Source organism: Platichthys flesus, chromosome 2, assembly GCF_949316205.1.
Source record: "Platichthys flesus chromosome 2, fPlaFle2.1, whole genome shotgun sequence".
Taxonomy (NCBI): Eukaryota; Metazoa; Chordata; class Actinopteri; order Pleuronectiformes; family Pleuronectidae; genus Platichthys; species Platichthys flesus.
In genome coordinates, this window is record NC_084946.1 from 4,381,130 (window position 1) to 4,396,400 (window position 15,271).

Here is a 15,271-nt window from a genome sequence, read left to right on the forward strand (position 1 = left end):
TTATTGCCATTTAAAATCCGTTTTTATCGCGTATTTCAGTTAGGGATTTATGCTAATCGCCTGTAAGCATGTGCTCATTAGCATAAATGCAGGGAAAAAACCTAAGGACTTCTTAAAAGATCATGAATAGTTTCTATTATGTATAACTTATATTTATTTTATAATTTTCTCATCACTTTTTGACGCCCAAGACTAAGAAGAAGTGTTTTAAGCAATAACAAGCTTAATCAATTTGCCTTTTTTGTGTCATATCAATAAAGAATTGTGAGATATTATTTGCTTTTCGTTTTTTACTGTCTAATTGATAATTTCCTACATTCAAACGACATCACTGCAGCACACATATTCTGATAGTCCAGGTTGTGACCCAAATAAATGATAGCTTTACAGCTATGCATTATAAGGGTGATGAATGCAATCTTAATAAGAGAATAAATCCAGGCGAACCAAAACATCTCAAAAATGGCTTAGGGCTCAGAGGTTAAAAGGCTGGTACAAGCTCTTAAGGGATGCACTGTGCACAATGTATATATGTAACATAGTTAAATAATATATATTACATTTGCAGATGAGTCTTAAAAGCTGGGTGATTAGAAAAAGAAAGGCAGACGGGGACAATGGAGGAGCTGAGGTTAGTAAAGCAAATCAGGGAAGCAAACTTTCAAGCTAATGAGAATTGTATTTTGGATTTGAATGCATAATGCAAGGTGATATTATTTGAACATTACAAATACATGTACAGTATATAGGGTAATTTGAAGGAATCAAATAAGATGTTCTAGCATATACTTGTTGTTTAAGTGCTCAAGTTTATAAAATACAGGTAGACCAAGTAAGGGAGGAAAGAGAAGTGAGAGAGAAGCAAGGAGAACAAAAGAGAGAGGTTGCGGTAGATCCTGAACAAGGAGAGGGACAAGGAGAGGAGCAGGGAGAGGAGCAAGGAGAAGAACGAGAGGAGCAAGGGGCATCCGCAGCACAATCTAAAACCCGCCACAGGCTGTCTGGGTGGGACCCTAACTGGGTTGATATCCCCAGGTTCAAGCCTTGGTTGTACTACATCCATGGTCATGGTGAGTATTTAACATTATAAATTACCTTAGTGAGTAACCATATTCATTTTGGAAAAAAATGAAATATTTAAAGTCTTGTTACTTGCAGGAATGTTTTGTCGCTTGTGTCGTCAACACAAGAAAGCACCCAAAAGAGGTGTGGCCAAGAGACCATTTATTGAAAATGGGTGTGAACTTTATCGTGTTGACTACCTGGACAAACACCGTTCAACCCAACATCACCAGGACAGTGAGAAATCTCACTCTGCATTGATGCAAGGTAACATTTTGCATATATGGTCTGTAAATAGACCAAAACAGGTAACCAGCATACTTGCATATAAGCTGTATTTTTATCTATTTTTTTTATTTTTATGTTTTGTTTCCATAGGATCAAGCTCAGTTTTGGTTGCCCTCGAACCGATGATGGTGATGGAGCATGAGGCTGTGATTGGAGGTTTTAAGTGCCTCTATCACCTCACAAAGAGGGAGCAGGCACACCACACAAATTACCCTGCTCTCCTTGAACTCGCAGAGCTACTGGGGTGTGATTACTTCAAAAAGCTAAAGGTAAATGCCATACTTTTAGTATATATTTTTTCTTTTCATTCAACATTAACCATATCTGTTTCATTTTTATCTTCTTAAGATTGTGAAATATGCAAATTATACAAGCCATTGAATCATTGATGAGATGCTAGAAATAATCAACACTGTGGTGGAAGAGCCTATTCTGGAGGAGATCCGAGCATCTGTGGCCATTGGATTGGAGGTGGATGAAACCACAGATGTCGCCATAAATCGTCAACTTGATCTGCATGTTAGGCAAGTTTGTTCGATAAAAGTACAAGTTATTTAATTAAATATATGTAAAAGGTGACACGTTTGAATTGATTTTGTCATCTGTCTTTATCAGATACACTGATAAGGAAGGGCAGCTGTTTAGCCAGTTCTTGGACCTGATCAGTATCCCTGATGGCAAAGCTAACACAGTTGTTGCAGCCATCAGGGATGTTCTGAGAAAAAAGGACATTCCTACATCAAAATTGTATGGGTTAGGTACAGATGGAGCTGCTGTCATGACTGGTATGCATATTGAGCTGATTCATTAGTATACAAAGTTAATGGTTTCGACTTGATGCAGGGAGACAAAATGGAGTGGCCAAGCAGCTTCAGGACAGCTTCCCCTGGCTAGTGTCTGTTGCCTGTGCGGCACATCGGCTTGCCCTGTCCTGTAAGGATGCCTCCTCAAATGTGCCTTACATGGCAACCTTCAGGGACCACCTGCAGCAGCTCCACCTCCATTTTCGCAACAGTGCGAACAGAACATCTGTTCTGAAAGCAGCAGCAAAGACCCTGGGCCTGGCAGACCTAAAAGTGAAGGCAAGTTATGCAGAAAGAAAAGCAAAAAAACAAAAAATGGGTTTTATGCTTTCATCTTATGAAAAAATAATATTTTTCAGGAGGTGAAGGACACATGTTGGCTGTCACAGCACTCTGCCATAATGAGCCTGCAACGCAACCTTGGTGCAGTTCTGTCTGCCTTGGCGGAAGAGTCAGCAGTCAACCAGCCCACTAGCCAAGGGGCTATACTCCTTCCTGGCAACATATAGATTTGTGGCTGCAGTCTACCTGCAGGCAGATGTACTCCCTCACCTGGCCTGCCTTTCCAAATTGTTCCAGAAGGAAAATGTAAATTTTCTGGCTTTGAAACACCAGGTGAGATTTTATTTGAAATGCTAGAGGCTCCTACTTTCGGCTGCTTTTACAATAAATGTATAATCCCTGTTCAATTAGGTTCCTGTGACGATTGCCATTTTGAGAACTATAAGGGATGCGGGAGACCATCAGCCTCCTGGATCATTTCTCTCACGGCTACACCAAGACCTTGATAACCCTACAGGGTTATCAAGTTTTGGTGTAGTCCATGAGGAGGAGAGGAACCGGAGACACAGAGGCTCCTTAGAGGAGCACAGCCGAGAGCAACTCTGGGTCCGATTAAAAAATCAGGTACAACAAGTCTTGCAATTGCTATTAAATGCTCTATATTAAGAAAAACAAACAAATATGTTTTTATTTTATTATTATGTTTAGGTGATGGAACCTTATCTCGATGCGCTTGTTGAGAGTTTGGAGAGGCGTTTTGGGAGTCTAGACCTGCTAGGAGCATTCCATGTTCTTGGGCCTCAGGCTGCCAAGGAGGACGAGGCTGTCTGTGTGAGGAATCTAAAACTCCTGTCAAATAAATTTCTGACAGGAGACCAGGTGATCCAATAGTGGACCTCTTTCAGGCAACATATCCTGATAGGAGCATTTCAGGTATGAACATAAAAAATTGTCAATAGGTTTGACAGGTTTTGTAGCTTAATTAATGCTCATTTTGTTTCAGGGCATGGACCAGCAGCAGATAATAACGCGACTGGCGTCACAGATTGACGAGTGGGGTCAGCTTTATCCTGGACTCAATAAACTGGCTGCCATTGGTCTCACAATTCCAATCTCAAGTGTCAACTGTGAGCGTGACTTTTCAACACTGAACAGGGTAATACACCAGATTATTATTATTATTATTATTAACAATGATTTAGTTATTGCCTAACTTCCACCCACTTATGATTTACTATTTGTTGTATTGTAGGTGAAGACTGACCTGAGAAACAGGCTACAGGGAGAGCATCTGGCGACTTGTTTGAGAGTCAGCATCAATGGCCCCCCCACCACCAAATTCCCCTACAGAAGAGCACTGGAGCTCTTCTTTAAAAAGCCCAGGAGAATTAAATGCTCCCAGGCTGGATGTAGCCTTTGTGGATGAGCAAAAACTACACAGTTCTCCGTCTGTTGTCCTCTTTTGTTGTCTTCTTCTGTTGCCATAAATCGTCAACTTGATCTGCATGTTAGGCAAGTTTGTTCGATAAAGTACAAATGATTTAATTAAATATATGTAAAAGGTGACACGTTTGAATTTATTTTGTCATCTGTCTTTATCAGATACACTGATAAGGAAGGGCAGCTGTTTAGCCAGTTCTTGGACCTGATTATATTTGCGTTGTGGCATTTTTCATTTAAATATTACTATACAAAAATATAAAAATCTGTAAATGAAGACACAAAAGGCAAAGTTACAACACCAATAATCCCATCTACAGTAATATACAGGACTGTTTGAATAGGATTTAAGTGCATATTCTCCTCTCAAAGTGCACCAGATTCATGCATTCCAATGTAAAGGGTACAAAAAATTTTCATGCCCCCGGACACCCCTAGAGGGCTCGGGGACCACACCACCGCTGCAGAAAAAAATCCTGCGGGAAACACTGCAGTTTCATAGCGGTATCTGGACTTCATGCCCACGTGGTGCAGTGCACCTAAATGACATGTGTTGGGGTAATATTTGGTGTTGGGGTAGACTCCCCAGTGAGTGGCCAGTTTTCAGTCTTAATTCACACCTTCCTCAGACAGCCTGGAGCCGACGGTGAGGACAAAGGATTAAAACTTTTGGAGGGAAAACATTCTCCAGCAGGCCTGAGAAATCTCCCCCTGGTGGTTGGAAAATGTCCTGAAGAGCCTTCAGGACCCCCGCTGTGTCCCAAGCCCCGCCCACTAAGGTCGGAATCCTGACATTCTCATTGGCTGAGAGCCAACTGAACCCTGTGACCACTTCCGGAGGAAGCAGGAAGTCCTCAGGTGGTATAAGAGTGCTGAGACATCAATAATCGCTGCCATTTTACCCTGCTCTGAAGACATCACCAGGGCCCTTCGGGGCCTCCCAGCTGATTTAGTTGCTAAAGGGGGCAACCTTAACTTTTAGTTTATCAGCCATTTTTCCCTGCTCTGAAGACGTCAACAGACCCCTCCGGGTCTTTCCAGATGATTTAGTTGCTAATGGGGGCAACCAGATTTATTTACTTTCATTTCTTTCATTGTCTTTTATCTCAGTCAACGTTTTTATTTTCAAAAGGACTTTTGCTGTTTTAACTTGAAAAGACCAAACAGGAAATTGCACGCGGAACAATCTCAGACTGTTTCACTTGTCCCACGGACTTAACTTTCTTTTCCAAACGATCTACAAACGGCTTCCACAGCCGTCCCCTGCAGAAGCACGACGTTCATCCCGTTGAGGAGCAAGCAGAATCCGTTCCTATTCGGCCAGCCGACGCCGCTGCGACAGAGGAGCCAGCGCCGCCAAGCTTGAGCGGCCACGATTGTTCACTGGATTTCCGGAATATCCGCGCGACACGCACATGCAACACCGTGAAGGTCACAGTAAGAGGCTTTATTGTCTGGGCAGATGTTAATCTAATACGTAGCGTATTGTTTTAATACTTGAATGTATTTGTTTTGTATGAGACCGCTGAGTCTCCAGTGTTTAGCGGCGATTCGCCACTTCCGGTTTACGGTTACGGACTTGTGCCATAGTTTTTAAGCGCCGTGAGCAGCGTCTCCAGCTCATTGTGACCGTTTGAACAACTTTAAAGATACTTTACCGGTCAAACCTCAGCACACAACGCCACTTGGGTGCTGAGTGGTAAAGTAAATGTAACTTGTCTCTGACGGTGCTTTTAAGAGCTTTGCTCTCTCCTTGTATGCTCTCTCTCTCTCTCCTTCTAAACCGACCTATACACACATCCGATCTGTGTTTAGAATACAGTTCATGTAACATAGTTAAATCTATATTCAGAGAGGCTGGACACATCTGGAAGCCATGCGGCCGAACGCCAAAGCAGAGACAAAGACTTCTCTTTGTCTGAAAATCCCTTTGTGTAATTCATGTGACGACCACCAGTATGAGCTCCGGCCACATGGTGTCATTAACATAGACTCCATTTTGAATAACGCAAGTTAAACCACCATTTTGAGTCCATTATTGGCACGCCTCCTCTCTCCCTCTCCTCCCATTCTGGCTCTAAAATATAACGGCTCCGCCATCTTGTTTTGTAGTCAATCCACCATTTTGAGAGTTTTTAGGCCTTGATTCCACGAATCATGATCGGCCGCCATCTTAGATGTGACGTCACCACGTGACTGCGTCATCGCCACGCCCCCTTCTTTTTCTCTCTCTCTCGCTCTCTCACACACACACACAGACACAGAGACACATTGATAGACACAGACAGATACACACACACAGATACACATAGATGAATACATGTGTTTTCTAAATTGTGATAAGCGGCTGCTGTTGTTATCTTTGAAATATGGGAGTTTGTTAAAATGATGAATCATTAAATAACACTAACTTTATTTCACATGCACACACATAGACACACACACAGAGAGACACTTTGACACACACACCGAGACAGACATACATAGGTAGGCCGCCGGTTTTACATGTATTTTCTGAATTGTGATAAGTGCTGTTGCTGTGTTTATCTTTGAAATATCGGAGCTTGTTAAAATGATGAATCATTGAATAACATTATAACTTTATTTCCCCTTTAATAAACGCTTTTGTAATTAAAGTACCTCTAGTCTGTGATTATTTGTGCATATGTGATTACTGCTGGATTATGATTGCCTGTGCTCGAACTTAGAAGCCTTCACTGTTAATTAAATAATTATTAATATTAAATATTGAGATAATTGATTTGACATTTATCATTATGAGACTGATATTTTATAGATTGACTCGTTGGTCCCTGTAACCAGGGTGGTGCCCCGCGACAATGAGCAATGATTACAGATTTGTATTATTCTTAATTGATAATTTTATTGTTTTCATTAATTATTTTAACTATTATTAATGGATAACCGTATCATTTCTAATTAAATGTGTTACTGTTCTTAATAAATAGCTTTATCATTTTTGATTATTTTTAATAAATAATTGTTATTTTAATAATCATATTTCATGATTATTAATAATTAGCCAACGTCAATTCTACTCCTACTATTGCACAACATTGGTTAGCCAATGTTCAGTGATACTAAATTCGAATGTATACTGAAGTTCTATTGTTGTTTGAATTGAATTGTTTCAAAGAGAAGGTTTACTGTGAAAATATGTTAGCCCTTTGCAAATCCCCCTACAGCAATTGCATATGTAGTTTTCAGTTATTTAATGCAATTAAAACTCATGTTTCACCGTGTCATAAAGACCCAGAAGAAAAAGTCACAGGTGAAGGAGCACATGCATTTTTTACTTGTCCCTTGTGTGGTTTTAAGCAGCCATTTTCTAGGGCAACACTATTGTCATTTGAGCGGTCATGAGAGGGTACTATGCCAGTTCAAGAACTGTACATACAGCACAAATGTATATTCATCATTTAATGCATACCAAAGTAGAAAACATTATGGTAGCTCAAACTTTGATGATCATATTTTTTCATCAGAAAAAAACAACCAGACATGGCTACAGCTGAATGTGCAGGCGAGGGACCTAGTCAGTGTGAGAGCACAGATGCATTATATCAGGGATGCCAGGGCTACGGCTCGCGGCCCGACTGTACGTCACATCCGGCCCGCGGGTGATGAGGTGAGAATATATATATATATATATATATATATATATATATTCGGTTTTTTTTGGTGGAATCCGTCAGTTGGTCTGTTGCTGCTGCCCGAGATGTCCTGAGGGTCAGTGAACAGGTCGAGGTGGGACATGTGACAGTTCATGACCAATGACTGTGGGGTTATGTGGGATTTCAGGCTTTCATTGGCTGGTTTGTTGGCGGGTAAGGGGTGAATGAGGAAGTGGAGGGAGAAGACGAGTGTTGATGTTAGGAGTGAAGAGACGACGCACAGACATCTAAATTATGTTATGAAAATAGCCACTGCCCAGAAGCTGACCCCCGATATGGACAGGCTGGTGAAAGTTAAACGGTGTCTGGCTTCGACAAGTAGTTGAAGTAGGCTGGTCTCCCCATTTATCATAATCCAGTGTGATATGGGTGGGAGGGAATAAAAGAGGTTGGGTTGACTGGTGATGTTGGCACCTACTTTCTGTGACTCGTTTAGGACTAATTGGCCTGGCCTTCTTTTAATTGGCCTAATAATGCATTGATGTGTTTTCATGTGCAAGCCTTTAATAAAAGTAATTAACACTTGTGAGGCTATTTTGGTCCCAATGCAATTTCTTATTGATGTGTAGACGTTCAGGAATACATTCAAATAGTCTACCTATCCATGTGTTGAGTCAGTGTTGGGCCTTTCCAGTCCAAAAGTGTAATCCGGTTCCCTGAGGTCTTGCTTGAAAAATTCTGTCCCCCTGTCCAATTTCACCCTGGCATCCCTCCATTATATCTTTCTGAGGTTGAGAGTCAATGGGACAGTGACAGTTTAGGAGCCCAGTTACACCATAACTTGGCATCATTGTTCCCAAAAATGTAAACAATTCTTCTCAGAAAATAGAGCATTTGACTCAGATATTTTCCTTGTCCCAACCTCTTAGAGAGGTCTTACAACGTCATGACATATCCGCTAGTGAAAACACTCTGGATGCACTAGCCAGTGTTGTTATGGACAGTAACATTTTCATCAGTGCCACAGCTAAAGGGGGGCAATTTTCTTCATGCAAGAGAAGGACAACTTTTGTTGAGAAAAACTGCCCTGTGTTAATTCCTTTACAGTATGTGTTAGAGCCAAGACATATGCAGCAGTGCACATACCCATTCTTGAGATGATCCAGAGATTGTTCACACATACTGACATTCTGAAAATTTGCCTTTAACACAGCGTCAGAAGTCTTGGCCTGATTATTTCCCTGTGCCTACTTTTTCTTATAAAGTGGAGCACATACTCGAAGAAGGAAATGCTGTCTTTGATAGATCTGGGAAAACATTGAAGCTTTCAAGGTCCCAAACGCATGTGAAACATGGCTGAACAGATGCATAGATTCAAACCATACCCACATGACAAGGAAGTGGTTAAGGCAGCTAAAGCTCTGATTACAGCACATCCATGTCTCAGAGAACTTGCATGTCAGACTGGAGGGTATGGATGGAAGTTCTCCTTGAATTTCAAGATGGGGAATTATAGAACCAAGCTTGCCAGATCTGGATGTGCAGAGGTGCTGGTCAATACAGGCAGGAAGAGCCAAACAAACCTTTTAAGCCAGTGATTCTCAAACTGTGTGGCGCACCCCATCTGTGTTTATGTTCGCTTTGTCACATCAGAATCACTCTGTGAGGATTTGCGGTTCAAAGTAGAGCCACAGCTGAAGAGCTCTTTGGCTTCTTGACTGTTACAAGACAGAACATGGACTGAAGTGGGGAAACTGTGAAGGTGTTTGCACGGATGGAGCACAGACCATGGCAGGGAAAAGAAGGGGATTGTAGGCACTGATCAAGCAGGTCTCGCCAAATGCGCAATGGACCCATGTTATACACAGAGAAGCTCTAGCGTCAAAGCAGCTTAGTCCTGAACTAAACCAGGTTTTGGCTGATGTTGTTAACGTGGTCAATTTCATAAAAACAAGACCACTGAAAGCACGGCTATTCTCTGCACTTTGTGAGGAGATGGGCGCTCAAGATTCGGCAGTGCTGTTTCACAGCGAAGCGCGGTGGCTCTCGAGGGGTTAAGTGTTATCGCAAGTCTTTGACCTCAGAGAGGAAATTTGTGTGTTTTTGTTGGAGGAGAGGATGCATGAACTTGCAAGCAAGTTCAGCAATGGACTATTTCTGATGAAACTGGCCTACCTAAGTGATGTATTTGGAAAGCTGAATGAATTAAATCTTCAGCTTCAAGGCAGAGACAAGCACCTTCCACACCTGGCTGACAAGATCAGTGGAGCAGGTGTGGGGCAGGCGACTTGATCAGGGAAATACAGATTCCTCTGAGAATCTGAGTGAGTTTGCTGACACCAGTGATACTGGAGCCACCAAACTCCAGTAGGCCTACAAACGGGGTTGCAGGCCTTATCAAGCCTACAACCCCGTTTTGAAAAGATTTGCAGCGTAAAACACTCTCATTGCAGCCACTAATACAGTTGACAAGACTTAAGTTCTCACATAGTGACTTGCCCATCTTTCTACCCAAGTTTCTGCATGTACTTTATCATCTTTGAAACAAAGTGATTCCAATTTAATTTATTTTTTCTCTATTTAAGAAATAGTACAGACTGATGTAGCAAAGTAGTGACAAATGTCACAAAAAGTTGTTTTAATTGTTTAAAGTAATGTGAGGTTAATGTTCATGTTACTTAAGTGCACAAGTTAAACTTGGCAAAGCTACTGCACTATTTTTGGTAAGAAGCACACAGAATGATGTAGCAAAGTAGTGCCAAATGTCACAAAAAGCTTGGTCGTTGGTTACGTCATAGCGCGTGTTTTTCATGCCACGCAGCTGAAGTAAATGTCGTTTTGCCGGAAGAAGCTGAGGAGTGAGCCATCTCGCTCCCTTCCCATCTCTGAAAAGTCGCGCATGCACAGAAGAGAGAAATATATAGACCAATGGCGGCGTCCCTTCCATCAACATTTCGCTTCCGTGAATCTCCAAAGTATGGGATATCTTCACCCTCAACATAGACAGAAAATATTTGTAAGGCGGAGCTAGCACTCCGCTAGCCTGGATGCCAGACGAACTTAGCCCCGCCCACATCATTTTAGGTTGGGAAGTTCGGTCTTGAGTCGCTCCGTTGAGGAGAAATTATGCCCGACCGGGCCAATCAGATTGTCAGGGCGGGCTTCATACGATGATGGTGTTGTGCAATAGTGCTTAAAGAGTTACCATAGAATGGTGTGCCTTTAGGCACTCAATAAATTTGGTTATCAAAATAAAATGTAAAACATTAATATTTAAAATATTAATATTAAATCATAACTTTAATTGGTTAAAGTTCTCGCGGGGCACCACCCTTCGTAGAAGGGAAAAGATAGCCAATTTATTGATTAAGATCAGTCTCATTTAGATCTAGTTCAATTAGAAATCTCAATATTTGACCATTAAAGATTATATAATGAACAATGAAGGTTATGGAGTTCTCAACAGTGTAACGGTTGGCAAAATTCACTTAGGGAATATTAATGACTGTTAGTGAATGTAATGTAAAACAGTCTTGCTTAGCGTAGTATAATTATTAAGCCCAGATAATGTTACCAGTCCGAGGGAAAGAGGAAAAGAGAGTTGCTGTTCAGTTTGCAGTGCTGTGACGTCTCCTGGCTTTGTGGTCGTAGAGATCTGCATTCGCGATTCTGTCGAGCCGTGTGCTCAGATGCTGGTTGAAGTTTTCCTGCAGGACATCGCGTCGCTACGAGGAGTTTTGTAGAGCTTGAAGGGCGAGGAGATTTCCTTGAAGTGTGGGCAGGGGAGCTGCACCTCTGACCTCCGGTTGTGGGTTGGATAGTGAAGGAAGCTGGATCAGAGCTTGAGCAGCCTTCCGCCCTCGGAGAGATGGAAGAAGAGAGGCTGTAGCAGCCTTCCGCCCTCGGGAGGGTTGTAGAAAGAGGAAGATCTTGGGGAGACCTCTCCTTATATTGGCCCCGGTGACCTCACAGGTCTTGGACCAGAGTGACCAATAGGAGTTGACCCTGGTGGTTCTTGACACCTTTGTGTGACATTGCCCAGACCCCAGGACATACAGCATCCTGTTATATCCTCTGGGAGACTGAGTTCCTTGACTTTCTAAGATCAATGGAACCTGTGGCATCTTGGGGGATTGAGTCCACTCCAGCACGTGCGGCATGTTTGTAACACGTTTGACTGAAAGAAGGCCTGTGGTTTGCACATCAACGGTAACGTAATCAACCACGTCATCAAAGTGCCCTTGGGTTGAATTTGTTTTCAACAAATATATTATATTTATATAAATAATATGTTTATATAACAATTCATGCATTTTTTTGATGTGTGGACCAGCTGTGCCACCGAAGCATACCTTGGAGTGTCCTGCCATTTCATCACTGAAGATTGGCAGATGAAAACTTAACCTTGCCACCATGCCTCTTGAGGAGGCATACTTCTGCAAAGAGGTTATAGAAAAATTTGACATCTTGGCTCCCAAAATAAATGCAGTAGTCAATGACACCGGGTTCAATATGGTGGCAGTCATGCAAATGCTACAACAACAACACAGTTGTGCCTCTGTACGCTAGGGATGTCACGAGGACCGATACTTACGATACTAAAATAACAAAACACTGACGATGCCCCTTTTCTTTTAAGCGCCGATGCCAGCTGATAACAATAGCATAGGTGCTGTGCTTCTTCTGGAACTGATGGGGGCAGTTACAGCAGTATACACTTCAGAGTGTTCCAGTCGACGTTTACATTCAGAAAACTAAGATGGCAACTGCGGCTGCAGCGTTCGCCCCACCTCGACTTGTTGATAAAAAAGGCACAAATAGTTGTGTATGGAAGTACTTTGCGTTTGAGGCAGATGACCGTAGCGTTATCATTAATCCGCAGAAGCCATAATGCAAACGATGCTACCATGGTCTTCAGACAAAGGGAGGTAATACTTCCAATTTAGCAAAGAACCTGAAAGACCGTCATCCAGATTTGTTTAAAGAATTTGTTTTTTAATCTGTCATACTGAAATACACGTTACATGATGTTTGAGATGGTGGGCACGTTTGTTACAATGGCTTATGTAATGTACATAGTTTGGGTTAGCTATGCTGTAGTTTTAACGTTAGCCTATAGCCTACCTTGGTTAGAAGGAGAGAGAAAGAGAGCATGTATCTTGCAAGTATCATGTCTTATGACATATCGCTATTTTTCAAATATTTTAATAAAGAAGTTCATGTTCAAGTACATGGAATCTTAGAAAATCCTTTTTTTTTTACCATGGTATCTAAATTGGCATAGAGAATCTGTGCTGGGCACACAGTTGAGCTAATAGTTAATAGTGCCCTCAAAGAGTCCAGCATCAGCAGAGCTGTTGGGGCTGCAAGAGGCTGAAGGCTAATGTATGCTTCTCCGTTTTGACGGACACGGACAGATAGGACCGCCTTCTCCAACGTGGAACCCCTCTCCGCGGATCCTCGGAGAGCTTTTCGTGCAGCTCTCCTTTTTCTAACTACACGTCGAAATGGCGGAGAGCCCACGGATAGCCCTTGGCTGTGATTGGTCCGCTAACGCCAGGATTTCGGAATTCAGTTGCGCCATCTACTGTTCTGGCGGTGAATTGTTTTCACAACAAAAAGGCTCGTAGAACTATAAATCAAAAGGGGTCCGTCAGTCCGCAACGGACTCGGAGAAGCATACATTGGCCTTTAGTGGAACACTTCAGGAGAAGCAAGCTGGCCAATACAAAACTGAAGTCGAAACAGGAACAAACAAACACAGTACAGCACAAATTGATCCACGATTATAGTACAAGATGGAATAGTACATTCTAAATGATAGAGACTGTTGCAGCAGCACTGGCCAGTCACTGCTACTCTATCTGATCCTGAGGTAAGTCCCAGTGGCAAACAATACGTAGACCTGAAGCCAGATCAATGGGTGCCGCTTGAAGAGGTTGGTGCAAGGTTTGCAGCCTTTTGAATGTGCAACAGTTCACCTAAGCGGAGAGGATTATGCCACGTCCTTACATCAAATCCTTTGGATGTACTTTGCAGAGCCGGCCTTTTTTCAGATGGTGGAGTGGAAATGAGGGGTGATTTCCCACTCTTTCAATGCTGGCCAGGGGTAGGATTTATAACAGTTGCGTACGCACGTTTCGGGCCCCGTTTTGTGCGTACTGCTCTTGCCAAATTTGGGATTTATAAAAACGAACTTGATGGGAAAATGTGCGTATTTCTAAGTAAACTTAGACCCATGCGTACGAATGTTTTGGAGACGGGAAAACGGCGACACAAACGCGAGGTGGTGAACTGCAGCCAGATTATTGATCCACTTCTTCATTACCAATAAAATAAATAAGTTATTTGTAGTGGCGCAAATATGCAACCCCCTTAATCGTAAAACATATAGAAAATTTGTAGTTTCATGGTTAAGTAGGACTGTATTACTATTTTAATTTTTATATATTTTTGTGTATAAAATCGCTGAAGTGGACATGACTGTGCTCCCGGCGCACAAACGAACTTGGCAAGGTGTGATTTTGTGAATTTGTCAGATTAGGGTAAACCTATAAATACTGCAGTCACCGTCGTGCGTGATGAGGGTAGTGATGGGAAGTTCAGATCTTTTTACCGTTTCGGTTCTTTGAATCTCGTTCACTAGAATGAACAAATCTCTTTTTGAGTCATTCGTTCGTTTCAACGGGGGGGGGGGGTGGGTGCAAACGATCCAAAGACTCGTACCCGGCAGATGAACGAATTGTTCAACTCCCGACGTGTTTCGTTCATCTGCCCACAGAGTCTTCGGCCAAAGTGTCGGTCACACAGAGCGAGCTCATTTCGCCGGTGACCACTGTGCGGGCGGCGGACGGGAAAATCGCTCCTCGGAAAAGCAAGCCGAGCTCCGGGGCGGCGGGGCTCCACAGCCCCCCGGTCACCTACATGCATATCTGCGAGACGGAGGTGTTCAGCTGTTCCTGCTGCGGCCCGGCGCCTCCATACCACTGCACGTCCACCCGGAAATGAACGGGGATCTACGGAGCAACTGATCCGCACGCTGCCAGCACATCCAGCTGGCCCGCCGCATCCGCGGACACAGAGCTTAAACTGCTGCTGATCCACTCACTATAACAACGCGCATTTCTACACTTATAAAATGTAATTCAATGTGGAATAATCCAAGTATTCAGAATACGTAACTCAGATTAGTTAATGTAACGGAATACGTTACAGATTACATTTTTTTTACATTTATTCTGCATTCTGTAACAGAATACGTTTTGAAAGTATCCTTCCCAACACTGGAAATGTTACTGACTTGAGAGCAGTAAGACACCTATATTTAAAAAAAAAAAAATTCTCAAGATGGTAAATTTGCACACACTTTTTAAAAAGTGCATGCCTTGTGTTTATACTTAAATGACTTTGATTAAATTACTTAAATGCACACCGATTTGTTATTCTGGTTTCTGTAATGAGCAGTTAAATAAAAATGTGGGAAAGAATATTGTACAGTATCTAATATTGTGTTGGTCATATTTAAATCATTCATTACGTTGATTTAAATATAAAATAGAGAGGATAAAATAAAATTATCGCATATTAAATCTTAATCGCAATATTTTGGGGGGGAATCGCAATTAGATTATTTCCCCATATCGTTCAGCCCTATTCAAAAGTCATAATGACTGGTTTTGTTATTTTCACTTTACATTTACACTTACAGTTTAGTGCAGTGTAATTATTTCCCGTGATAATTAAATGCCAGTGTGACTATAA